This window comes from Cryptomeria japonica, chromosome 3 (genome assembly GCF_030272615.1).
Source record: "Cryptomeria japonica chromosome 3, Sugi_1.0, whole genome shotgun sequence".
In the NCBI taxonomy this organism is placed as follows: domain Eukaryota; kingdom Viridiplantae; phylum Streptophyta; class Pinopsida; order Cupressales; family Cupressaceae; genus Cryptomeria; species Cryptomeria japonica.
This window is the reverse complement of record NC_081407.1, coordinates 164,222,854-164,237,349: the sequence shown is the minus strand read 5'-3', so window position 1 is coordinate 164,237,349 and position 14,496 is coordinate 164,222,854.

Here is a 14,496-nt window from a genome sequence, read left to right as displayed (position 1 = left end):
AAGGGTTATAAGGAATAAAATAGAGGAAACCAAGGTAGAAGCTAAAAATCAACCAGTTAGGAAAGTTACATTCAAATTACCAGCACAAAAACAAGCACCAGAAGTAACACCTTCAGCCCCATCTGGTACTACAAGAAGGAAGAAGAAGGTAGACATTGATCTGACAATTGAATCTGGTAATGTAACTATCATTCCACCCAAATCTTGTGCAGAATTAGTTGATGAGATCACTAAAGATGGTATGTTAAAGAATGTACATTTTTATTATGAAAATTTAGAGGATGATGAACAAAGAGAGGTAGAGGAAGCAATTTTGTTGTATTTGGATATTTACAAGAAAGCCTTGATAGAAATTGAAGATCAAATACCAGCAGAATTATATGATATGTTAGATTATAGGAGACTGTCAACAATGCAAGAAGACAAGCACATAAAAATTCAAGAGTTGCTATTTGTTTGTGTTTCTATTACTCCAAAGGAGATGGATAGGACACTTGAGGTGGCAAATAGGAAAATATTTAACAACAAACATAGAATAACCAGTCTTATGCTAGGAAGGGTAAATGAGATAATCAAGGAGACTCACAAGGCATGGGTTAAGTTCTTTGAAGAGAATCAAGATTTCTTTACTTCACCAGAATCAAAGACAAACACTATAGACACCCCAGTTGAAGGAAAAGGAAAGGGTATTATGGGTACTTCACCCTCAATTTAAAAAAAAACATTAAGATAGTGGACATTAAGCCCTTGGTAGATACAAATGTACAGGCAAATGTTGAGATACCAAAAAATATAGAGAGTAAAAAGGTTGATAATGTACAGGATACTAATGTTGAGGATAACAGTCCTCCAGATACAAATGTATAGGATGAGGTTATAGTTCCTACAGAGGAACCGACAATTACAGAGACTGCACAAAGTGGCAAAGCCACTGGTGCAAGTGAGGAAGCTATAAAGGATAAAACATCAAAGGAGAAGAAAGGGGAATCCGATAGGGAACTGATAGTAGGTCCATCATTGTTGTCAATTGACACCTCGCGGGTTGTAAAGAAAAACATAACTGAGATGAGTCCTACTGAACTCATGATGATGGCTGCACAAAAATTGATGAAGGAGGGATCTACGGATAAAGGGATTATTGATCAATCTATCATTGTCTTGCATAGACTAGTCCCAGAGTGCAATATTGATAGATAAGCTATCCCATCTGCCAAGCTTAAGACAATTACAGAGCACATTTCAAAGGATTTCCAATCCTTGCAGCAGATTTCAAACCGGCAAGCACTAGAGAGGTTCACACAGGCTAAAAGAGCTGCATTTGATCAGATGATTGAGTTTGATAGGAAGAAGATTGATGAAAAGTTAAAATTAATAGACAATTCTTTAGAGCAGTTTACAAATATTTACAGGGTATGTTGTAACATAGATGTACTTACAGTTAATGTGGATTAGAAGATTAAGGAATTTTAGGAGAAAATTGTAAGTATAGCCAATTCTTTTGATGAATTGAATTCATTGACTACATCCATTGATGGTCAAATTTTGGTTTTGGAAGCTCAAGTTTTTGTTCTTGAGAAAGAAAAAGACAAAATCATAAGAAGAGCCAGAAGTCTTAGAGACTTGGTGAGTCCTAGGTTGGATTCACTCAGTGTACATAATAAGGAGTGTATGGATATGGTTGGTAAGCCCACACCGATAGAGTTAAGTGAGAAAGAATCATTTTCTCATATTATAAATGGATTTATATCTATTTACAACACTTTCAAATCTGGTTGGGATACTTATCTTGAGCTGCTGGAGAAGGCATATCCAGAAATTTTCAAATTTTTTAAGCTTCAGTAAGATATTTTTGGGATATTCATTGTACAGTTTTGTATCTTTGGCATTCTTTTTGGAAATTTTGATGGCATTGATGTCAAAGGGGGAGTGATATAGATGTGAAAAAGAAAAGAGGGAGTTGTATACATTAGGGGAGATATGGAGTATGGAGTATTTTTTATTATGATCATAGATGGATATTCAGCTCAGGGGGAGCAGGTTCAGGATGAAGCCGATAGATGAAACCTTGACCATTTTTCACATGGGCGTTGCCATCAATGCCAAAGGGGGAGGATATTTTTGGCAATTGACACTCAATTGGTTGGTTTCACTATGTTGTCATTGATGGCGACATGGTATCTTGTTCCCACTTCATGTTTTGGTTCACTTGTGTATCGATAGACACTACACTGACACCGGCAAGATAGAAGGATTTCTTTGGTTACTGGTAATGTAGGTCGACATGGTTTAGAATAAGGTTATTGTGTTGGAGGCCGACATCTCTTAGATCCAACATCGGCAATTGTTTTTGATATTCATGTATTTATGTTATCTAGTCGACATGTATATTGATATTGTAATTATCTTTGTAAGCCGACATAAGGCATGATAAATTGTATAAGGTATATAGGTTAGTTTGATTAGATCATTTTGTGAGAGAGATTATGGATATATAAATGTGGATGTGAAATGATGTGAATATGTATTAGGAAAGAGATGTGAAATATATCAGAGAGATTATGTATGTGAGGAGATTTATGTATGTTAGGATTCCCACAGATACTGAGAGGGGGGGGTGAATCAGTATCTAACTGGTTATAAGATTTTCTTAACTTAAAACATGTAGAGCATATTAATACTGTGTACTGGTAAACAGAAAGTAATGCAATAAACAGAGATAAAAGCAACCACATGAAAAACACACCATAACACAATATTTTAATGAGGAAACCCGGTGTGGGAAAAACCTCAGTGGGATTTGTGACCCACAATATTCACTTACTGGCCTATAAGAGAATATTACTGCTACAAGAGGGGCCTGCACATGCAGGAAGGCCAAGTGCCTAGAGCTCACTGCTCAAATACAAAATAGGAAGTCTCACTGACTTACAAAATGGATTATATAAATCCAATGTCTTGTACTGCTTCAAAATAGCATCTATATTGCCAGATCCAGTACCGGTTTCTGCTCTGCTTCTTACATAAACCCTTAACCTATAATTCACATAATAGGTCTGCCTTATTTCACCTAATTACATTCCTCTATCTCTCATAAAATGTTCTACAATGATCTCTCTTATATAAGAGTCATTTTACAACTTGCCAAGTCGACTTACAAAGATTTTTACAATAATAAACAAAATATATTAACAACAAAATTCATGTTGGCTTCTGTGCCGATATGCTTCCTTTCACTGCCGGTGCTGGTGGTCTGAGTGTCGGTGTAGAATCTAACTTTGCTAGTGCTAGTGGAATGCCTTGCCGGTGTTATAGGATTGTAAGGTTGCCATCAATGACAAAACCTTCAATCACCTACAATGTCTCATTGGAGTGTGCATATGCCAACAATGTAAGGGTTATTCCGGTAAAGGGTTTAGGGTTTCAGACTAGAATAAACAAAGCTTAACCAGAACTATATTTTGGCATAGAAGATGTTATCTTAGCAGTTCAATCATTTCTCCAGATTATAGTCTAGATTTATATGTAGTCAATGAGGCTCCTTTTGTGATTGAGAAGTGTGCTCTAGGCTGTAAGCCTTCCTACAAGTGCAAGCCCCAATATTTTGTAATATCTCTTCATATGGCCAGTGAATTGATATTGTGGGTCACAAATCCCATCGTGGTTTTTCCTTTTTGAGGTTTTCCACGTATAATTTTGTGTGTTATGTTGTTCATTTATGTGGTTGGCTTATTGGTTGCTTTGATTCTTTCAATTCTGTATGTACCAGTATACCGATTGGTGTATAAATGTTTTAATAAGGCTAAAATTGATAATTCTGGTATAACACTAACTCAACACCCCAACCCCCCCCCCCCCCCCCGCGCCCCTCTTAGTGTTATTAGATTCAAACACTAAACACTATGTTATGTCTTTGTGAAAAACAAGATAATTTTGTTGGCTCCCCTTATTTCAACTCCTTAATCTCCACCATTTAAAAAATAAATTAGTTGTTTAGAAAGTAGATTTAGAGCACTATGACTCTTGTTCTTTTCACATCTTAAAACTTTGAGTGTAACTACCTTCAATTTATCAATTTTTCTTGATTTCAAGATAAAAGTGGCCACTCAAGACTTCTTTTGGTCTTCCTTTTCTAGGAATATACCCATTGTAAACTTTAGATCATTCTCAAATCCCTCAAATTAAATAAAAATACCATACAATTAAGCTAAGATAGAAAATACAACTCTTAAATAAATAATTACATGAAATGTAATTAATTATAATATTCACAAAGCGTTGAAATTTCTTGATATATTATACCTTGCATCTAACTCTAACATTCATAGAACAAGACTTAGTATAACAAGAAAAATATCTCCCCCCTCCCAACCCAAATTCATCAATCGTGGAGAAATTTTCAAATTTTTGGAAATATCCTTTCCCTTCGAGCTTGCCAAGCCACACTTGGGCAATATGTTATTAACAAAGTTTTAAAAATATTGTGTAGTATGCCACCAAACTACTTTAGTAGGAGGATATTGCAGCCCATAGATATTTGTCCATGAGCATATCCTACATTTTCATTTTCTACAACTCAAAGCTAGTATTATTAAACTTATCCACTTTTATTCTTTTGATTGTGCTAGATATCTCTTTTCTGTAGCAAGGCTACAAAACATTTGGAAATAAGCTCCCAATCAAATAAAGATTATTTCAAAAAAATCCCTCTATGTAACAATGGGACCAAAACTGGCCAATCTCTGATAACAACTAAAAGGAAGTAAGGTATATGGAAATACTTCCCACACCAATCTAATGAGAGGGGATGGTGTAAACTTTTCCTAAAACTCTTAATATTTATAGTAATGAGATACACTTTCTACCAATAAAATAACATGCAAAAAAGCAATAATACCATAACACTAGATGTACATGGGGAAAATCCTTTCAGGAGAAAAAAACCACTCCAAAAGTGTGCTCAATGCATTAGGATAAATAATGGCTTTTCTTCTTCACAAGAGTTTACAGTGTCAATGTTTAAAGTTATTTTGACAACACTAAATTACCTATAGATTACAAGATTCACCTAGTGCAGGAGCACCTAGGACTTAGGCTTATAGGTTTTTCTCAATTTTGTCTTGTACTAACCTTAGTTAAGTTAGGTGTTGAATAAGGACTCTAGGAGGGTCCAAGAGTGAGTGTTTTGAGTCAAATGTAGGCCTAGTAGAGTTAGTTTCTTCCTAGGTTTGCATTTTGTGCATAAGTAGTGGTTTGAGTAGGTAATTGACCTTCTTGATGGTCAAAAGTGTCAAAACTTGGTATAAGCATTAGGGAGGGTTAAAATAGTATTAGAAATGATTTAAAAGTCATGAGTAATGGATTAGAATAGGTTTCATAGGTTGAAAAGGCAAAAAGTGCAAAAAGTGCAAATTGCAAAAAGTTGTCATGACAACTTTTGAAAGTTGTCATGACAATTTTTGTCCTAAATTGCTTAGCGATGGAGTTAGGGATAGCCCAATGCCCTATAATGACTCCACATGTGGGGAAGAATATAAAAACCTTCCCTTTCATGATTACCAAGGTTGGAGCTTTGTTTTTGTAAGTTCAACAATCTGAAACTACTCATTTTCGGACTATTTGACATAATTTTGGCTTATTTTGCTCATATTGTGAATACAAATGGATTGAATCCATTGATCTAGTAATGGATTGAGTTTATTTGGTGTGTTTCAGAGTTAATATTTTCATTTCAAGCTTTGAAGCTAGGTTGTAATAGTGTTTTCATTGCTTTGTTTGCAAACAACCAGTTTTGGCTTGTAAATAGCTCTTTTGTGTAAAATGGTTGCCCCATGAATTCCCTCCGTGCTACCATCACGGGCTATTGGGAAATGGAAGGAAACCACCTGTAGAGTGTACATATGTATGGACAAGTGTTGTATATGAAGTTTGATATGACTGTCACCTTGTTCTAGGTGAGTCCAAGAGCAACCCGACTAAAGGAGACAGGGTGAATTTGGAGTGCAAAGTGTAGGGGTGGATGCAAGACCACAATCTAACCTTTTCGAGAGGTCTGTTAGTTTCATAAAAAGTTTCCAATACAAGGAGAAGCCTTGACAAGACCACTTGATTCCCAAACACAAACTTGACCAATCACTGCCGGTTAGAAGGCCTAAAAACCCTTAAAAACCCTCATTTTGGGGTTAGGGCATTGTACGATGGGTTGAGAAACCAAAACCACCTAAATCTCTTGGGTATAGGTGTATCATTGAAGAATATCAAACCTTGTTTTAGGGTCTTTTGGACTATTTTCCTCCAAGCCCTAGAAAACCGGATTTTGGAGGCCTAATTGGGGCTCATTCCTTATAGCCCTTTTCTAGGCAAAATGGTGAAATCGGTAAGGATAGAAATGGACGAAACCTCAATTTGACCCAAAAGGAATTAAAAACATGTTAGAAGCCACCTCCACACATCTACATCAACTCATAATAGCAGGAGGTCAAATTGACAAGTTGAAGCCAAGACAACCATAATGAGCACATGGGAAATATTGTAAATTGGTAGGGTTCCTAGTTAAACACTTGAAGAAAACACCTTGAAATTGACAAGAAGAAAGCCCTAGAATATATTGAGAAGGACTTGAAGGTCTTAAGGCATAGCTAGGCCTAGAGAGTTGGTGGAATTGAGCAACACCAACTAGGTGAAGTGTGAGCAAGTTAGGTGAACCCCATCAAATTGGTATCAGAGCCTATAAGATTTGGGCTAGGTGAGTAGATGTCCTTAGTGGAATCTATAGGAGACAAATATAAGAGTTGAGAAAATACAACACCACAAGAGCCCAAATAATCTCTACAAGCTGAAAAACCTGTTACAAGGAGAAGAAATGAAGCAAATCACAGAAGGAAAGAATACACAGGAAAAATATGCTCCAAAAGATGAGAGCTCAATAATCTCCAAAATGTATTGTCAATAATAATCCTTCTTCATACAATGAAAAGAAATAACTTAACCTTTAATAGGTCAAGAAACCCTAAAAGGGAAAACCTAGGTTTGCACATAATAATTAATTATATGCACCTAAAGTTAGCTTAAGTGTAAAAGAGATAAAGGGAACTTAAATAATTAAACAAATAATGTTTAATTAATCAAGTAAATACCTGAATACTCTAATAGCCCCCCTTAAGCTAGACTTAGGGAGAAGCTAAAACCTAGAATAGCTACTGAAAGCAATAAAGATGGGTCCCGGCAATAAGGCTTGATCAGGTACCCAAATACAATGAAATCTCTATGAACTGGAGAAATAGAGAAAACCATGTGGGAACAAAACTCTACTCCAAAAAGAGATAAAAAGAACACCACTGAAGCATGAAGAACCTGCAAACTCTGTCGAAGAATAACTGTTGATCTGAAGAACCTCCACTAAAATAGAACAAGACCAGGTAGAGAAGACTCTAATCTATATGAGTGCCCTCAAATGACACTACTCGAATCAGGAGGCAAACAAGGCAAAAACAACTAAAATCGAAGATACAAATGGCATGAGAAACCAAAGCCTGAAGAGCTAATCAATCGAACCACGGAAGCAGTAGAACCAATAGGATAAACCTCCCCATAATGTGGAAGTGAGAGAGGGACAGGAACACTGAAAAAGACTGCCAGAAAAACTGCATGACAAAGAACCAAGAACATCAAAGGTGCTGAGACACATCATCATGAGGTGAATGTCATGGAAGGAACACTCACTAGACAAAGGAAGATGGCAAACAACAGGCAAACATCAACCCCTTCATGGCACTTGATCAATAGTGCATGTACGACAAGACACAAGATATGCAAGATTCCAAGTAAACAATGCATGATGGCACTTTATCTCAGTGAGTTTTCATAAATACAAGCTACAATGATAAGAAGACTGGAAAAATAGAAACGTGAACCAAAATAGAGACATCCTACTCAGAGAAGAGATCCCAGGACCTGAAACAACCACGATATCCACCAGAGTGCTAAAAAGCAAAAAATTGAATAAAATATGCATGGAGAAAAATATAGAAATAAAAATTAGATGGCTGGAAAGTACACGGCACACGGTTTCTGAAAATATAAAATTTTCAAAAAACGGAGGTCAGATGCTCATTTTATGGCTCCCGGAGTGCAAAAACTAGACCTCACTTTGAATGGAAAAAAACATAGTCAAATAGCAAAATTGAAAAAAAATACCAACCCCATGAGGTCGGCCCCAGAACTAGCTTTCCGATGCCTATTCATTTTCAAAAAAATGACTTTGTATGCCCAAGATAGAACCAAAAAACCAAACCCCCCCTGAAAAAGGTCAAAAAAGGAGGTCTGGTGGCCAGTGGGTGGTCCGGTGGCCAAGGAGCGGCGCTCCGGTGGAGCTCGAACGGAGCTCCGGTGGCTCGAGGGAGGCCAGCAGCTAAATGCGGTGACTGGGCAGTGTAGGGAGGCTACAGGTGGCTGGGCGTGGGCGACGATCATGCGGCTGAGCGGCGGGGGCTGGCGGAGTGGAGCTACACTGCGGCTGGGTGGCGCGGCGGTGGCGCGTTCGAGCGGAGCGGGGGCCGCTAGGGTGGTAGACCAGAGAGGTGGCTACAGGAAGGAGCTGCGGCTAAGCACAGGCAGCGGGCACGAGAGGTGGCCGGGAGCAGAGCGGGAGGGCTGTTGGGCGGCTGTTGTGGAACGCAGGGAGGCCGGCGAGGGGGCCGGACTGGCAGGGGCTGGGAGACCGTAGGGCCGCCAGTCATCAGAGGTAATTGTCGGCGGGGTCAAGCTAGCATGGACAGCGATGGCGCCATACCATCGCTTGCAGGGCCTGCAACATGGCAGGGGCCCCACGGTACCCTGCGTATCGTGGGGACCCCAAAAAAACTTTTTCCCCAATTTTTTTTTTTTTCTTAAAAAGAAACAAACCCTTTTTTTTTTCAAGAGATTTTTTTTAAAAGCAAATTTTGGCCTGCATGCCGTAAAAAGGCAAAATATTTATTTTTTTCAAATTTTTTTTTTCAATCTACGTGTCAGGGCTGTACGACCTGGATCTGAGAAAAAAATTCACCCAAAGGCTCAGGAACAAAAATAGGTCAAATTTTATATGACCATAGGGGTTTTCAGGCCTTCTGAGCACGATGGTGAGGTCTGTTTAGGCCCAAAGTGCTCAGAAAAAAGGCCAAACCCTAGGTACATAAAAAATTTCTAAAATCCCAGATCTGCTTCCAAAGCCAAAAATTCTCAAAACAAGAATAGGTAGTTGCAGATCTGAGCTCTGATACCATATAGGAGTTGAGAAAATACAACACCACAGGAGCCCAAATAATCTCTGCAAGCTGAAAAACTTGTTACAAGGAGAAGTAATGAAGCAAATCACAGAAGGAAAGAATACACAGGAAAAATATGCTCCAAAAGATGAGAGCTCAATAATCTCCAAAATGTATTGTCAATAATAATCCTTCTTCATACAATGAAAAGAAAGAACTCAACCTTTCATAGGTCAAGAAACCCTAAAAGGCAAAACCTAGGTTTGCACATAATAATTAATTAAAACGATTAATTATATGCACCTAAAGTTAGCTTAAGTGTAAAAGAGATAAAGGGAACTTAAATAATTAAACAAATAATGTTTAATTAATCAAGTAAATACCTGAATACTCTAACAACAAAAACATGGTGACCAATGCAGAGTTGGCAAAGAAAGTGGATGATCAAGAGGAAGAGAATAGACTCCTGAAGGAGAAGTTGCTTGAATTGGAGAGTAAGCTTGGTGAGATTGAAACCAAGGCAGATGAAGTGTTGGTAAAGGTTGACGGAGCAGAAGGGAAGGGTAAAGAAGTGTCAGAGATTGAGAAAGTACTTGAACCTGACCCTGTCCTAGAACAAGAGCCTTTCTTGAAGGCATTGAAGGCCTTAAGTGGTAAATCACTAGAAGGATTGCCATTGTTCACTGGTAAGATGGAAGCAGAAGTGGTCTTAGAATGGATAGAAGGCATGGAGAACCATTTTGAATGTGAAGGCATAACCGAAGCCCAAAGAGTCAAGGTAGCCAAGTCAAGGATAAGAGGAGCTTCTCTAACATGGTGGAAATTTGTGCAAGATGAGAGGAAGAAAATGGGCAAAGCACTCATCTCTTCTTGGAAAGGGATGCTATTCAAAATCAAAGAAGTCTATCTCCCTGATGACTATGAAGTGCAAATTCATAGGAAAAGACAAAACTTAAGACAAAAAGACCTTGATGTCAGTATTTATATAGAGGAGTTTCACAAACTTAGCCTTAGATCTCATACGGTGGAAGAAGAGAGTCTCAAAGTTGCTAGGTACCTAAATGGTCTACGGTGGAACATCTAAGAAGAGATCAGTCTAATGAACCCAAAGACAGTTCATCAAACCTATCAACTTTCCCTTAAGGTGGAAGAAAATCTAAAAAGAAGGCATGACTCAAGTAGCAATAGGGGCAGAGGTAGAGGAAAAGACAATAGAGGCCATAGGGGAGGCTTTGGAGGAAGAAGTTTTGAACAAAGAGCACAAGGTGAGTCTAAACTCACTAAGCAGCAAGAGAGTGGCACTAGTAAAAGAGGATTCAATAGAGGAAGGGGGTCAAACAGTGGTTTTAGAGGAAGATCTAGTGGACAAGGTAGAGGTTCCTCATATTTTGCAACAATGAAGTGTTACCATTGCAACCAACTTGGTCATCCAGCATATAGGTGTCCAAAGAAGGGATCATCATCACAAGGTGGTGAAAGGAGAGTGAACTATCCTCAAGAAGAGTCTTCAAGCAACAAGACTTCAAAGGTTGCCTTAGAATCAGAGGTAGGTGGCAACTTGATGATAAGGAGAACTTTGATCAAAAAACCGGACAGAGAAGAGTCAAGCCAAAGAAGGTCCTTATTTAGGATCAAATGCAAGATTATGGACAAAGTTTGCAAAGTGATCATTGATTCAAGGTCAATAGAAAACATTGTGTCAAAAGAGGCAGTGAGTAAGCTCAAATTGCAAAGGATACCTCACAAAACCCTTATAGAGTCACTTGGTTGAACAAAGGCCAACATGTCCTAGTTAATGAGCAAGCATGGGTGGATTTTACCATTGGGAGGTATTAGGACAAGGTGTTATATGATGTCCTACCCATGGATGCATGCCATCTTCTATTGGGAAGACCATGGCAATTTGATAGAAAATCTATTCATGATGGAGCCAAGAATGCATACTCATTCAAGAAAGATGGAGTCACATTCAAGATTCAGTCTATCCTTGAGGAAAGTGAAAAGGGGGCAGCAGGTCCTAATGTTCTTTTGGTGAGCGAAAAACAATTCTTGAAGACACTAGAGTAAGGTGAAGGTATAGGGTTTGCATTAGTATTGAAGCCTAAGGAGGAAGACAAGAAAGAGCAACCAAATTTGCCAATAGAGGTTCAAGACTTGTTGAAGAAGTTCAAAGGCATAGTGAGTGATGGACAACCAACCACCTTACCTCCTAAAATAACCATAAGCCATCAAATAGACTTCATTCGCAGAGCATCCTTACCTAACAAGGCAGCTTATAAAATGACTCCCCAACAAAATGTTGAGATTGCCAAGCAAATCCAAGAGCTCTTAGACCAAGGCCTAATTAGGAAAAGCATTAGCCCTTGTGTTGTCCCTACCATGTTAGCCCCAAAGAAAGGTGGTACTTGGAGATTGTGTACTGATTCTAGAGCTATAAATAGAATCACCATCAAATATAGGTTTCCAATTCTTAGAATAGAAGACCTAATGGATTGTTTAGGGGAAGCCAATTACTTTACCAAGATTGACCTTAAAAGTGGATACCACCAAATTAGGAATAAGGAGGGTGATGACTGGAAAACTACATTTAAGACTATAGAGGGTCTTTATGAATGGATTGTAATGCCATTTGGCTTATCCAATGCTCCAAGCACCTTCATGAGACTCATGAATGAAGTGATGAAGGACTTCATAGGTAGATTTGTGGTGGTATATCTAGATGATATTCTCATTTTCAGTAAGGATAGGGCAAATCATATTAATCAATTGCAAGATGTACTGCAAAGATTGTACGATGAAAAGATAACCATGAATTTGGACAAGTGTGAATTTGTTAAGCAGGAGTTGGTTTACCTTAGTTTTGTGTTGTCTCAAGGAAACCTCAAGATGGATCCCAACAAGGTTGAAGCCATAGTAAATTGGCCTACTCCTAAGTCAGCAATAGAGGTGAGAAGCTTCCATGGACTAGCTCAGTACTACAGGAAGTTCATTAGGCAATTCAGTGCTATATGTGCACCAATGTTAGACACCATTAGAGGTGGAATGAAGGCAAAGTTTCAGTGGAGTGAACAAGAAAATAAAGGTTTTGAAACCTTGAAGGAGAAGATAGCTACTCAACCGGTGTTGGTATTGCCTAGTTTTGGGAAACTTTTTATAGTGGAATGTGATGCAAGGAATGTTGTAGTAGGTGATGTCCTAAGCCAAGAAGAAAGACCAGTATCTTTCCATAGTGAGAAGCTAAGTGATGCAAAGAGGAAATACTCCTCTTATGACTTGGAAATATATGCTTTAGTGCAGGCTTTGAGGAAGTGGAGACACTATCTCCTTCCTAAGGAATTTGTAGTCTATATGGATAACCAAGCATTGAGCTTTCTAAAATCACAAGAAAAACTTAGTCATAAACACATGAAATGGATGGAGTACATGCAATCCTACACATTCACAATCAAGCACAAGAAAGGACAGTTAAACCGGGTTGTTGATGCATTAAGCAGGAGACTTTTGACAGTCCAAGAAATCCAATTGAGGAGCATAGGAGTTGATAGTTTTAGAGACCTATACCCGGAGGATGAAGACTTCTCAAATGCCTACAAAGTGTGTAAGGAGTATAAAAATCACTTCCATAGTGAGTATTCTGAATTCACTTTGCAAGATGGACTATTGTTTAGAGGTGGGCAGCTTTGTGTGCCTAGAGGTTCAATGAGAGAAAACATCATTCAAGAGAAGCATAATGGCAGCCTTAGTGATCATTTTGGAGTCAATAAGACTCAAGAGTTGGTTCAAAGGTACTACTATTGGCCAAGGATGAATCAAGATGTGAAAAAGTATGTGGAGACTTGCATAGTTTTCCAAAAGGCCAAGGGTACTTCTTCAAATGTCGGTTTATACCAACCTCTTCCCATACCAAATAGACCTTGGGAGTGTATTAGTATGGACTTTGTAGTAGGTTTACCAAGGACAAAGTAGGGATTTGACGACATTTATGTCATTGTGGATAGATTTAGTAAGATGGCCCACTTTGTGCCTTGAAAGACTACTCACGATGCATGCCAAATAGCTCATTTGTTCTTTAAGGAAATAGTAAGGATACATGGTTTACCCATGAGCATTGTTTCAGATAGGGACTCAAAGTTCATGAGTCATTTTTGGAAAACACTTTGGCAAAACCTTGGCACCAACCTATCTTTTGGATCAACCTACCATCCTCAAACAAATGGGCAGACTGAAGTGGTGAATAGAAGCTTAGGGAACTTATTGAGGTGCATTACCAAAGAGTATGGTCAAACATGGGACCAAGTGCTTTCTCAAGTTGAATATGCTTACAATGACACAATAAATAGGACCACCAGCAAGAGCCCTTTTGAAGTGGTCTATGGTTTTCACCCAAGGGGTATTTTGGGGTTGAGAGACTTAGGTAGTGCAGCAACAAGAAGTGGATATGCAGAAGACTTTGCTTTGTCAATGAAGGAGGTACATAAATCAGTCAAGCAAGCCTTGATGGAGAACATAAGAAAAATCAAACAAAAATTTGATGAAAGAAGGAAGAACCTCCAATTTCAAGTGGGAGATCTTGTCATGGTGCACCTAAACAAAGAAAGGCTATAACAAGGAGTGCCTAACAAGTTACAAATGAGAAGGTTGGGTCCATGTGCCATTCTAGCCAATTATGGAGAAAATTCATACAACGTGGACCTACCTAGTGACATAGGATTGTCACCGGTTTTCAACATAGCAGACTTAGTTGCCTACAAGGGACTAGTTCAAGGTTTAGATTACAGTCACTCAGAGGTATCAGATGATGTGAACAACCTTCAACTACTAGCAAGACCAAATCCAAAGGCCGAGAAGGTGTTGAGTTCAAGGATCGCCAAGAAGACAAGACATCAAATCTATTGGAAGCACCTAGTCAAATGGCAGGGTATGGGTGATGTTGAAGCTACATGGGTGCTTGAGGCAGAGTTTAAGAAGCTAGGAATTGATCAGAATATGATTCCCAAGAAGGTGACATAATTTTCTTTTGTTTGGGAGAATGGTGCAGGAGCACCTAGGACTTAGGCTTATAGGTTTTTCTCAATTTTGGCTTGTACTGACCTTATCCAAGTTAGGTATTGAATAAGGATTTTAGGAGGGTCCAAGAGTGAGTGTTTTGAGTCAAATTTAGGCCTAGTAGAGTTAGTTTCTTCCTAGGTTTGCATTTTATGCATAAGTAGTGGTTTGAGTAGGTAATTGACCTTCTTGATGGTCAAAAGTGTCA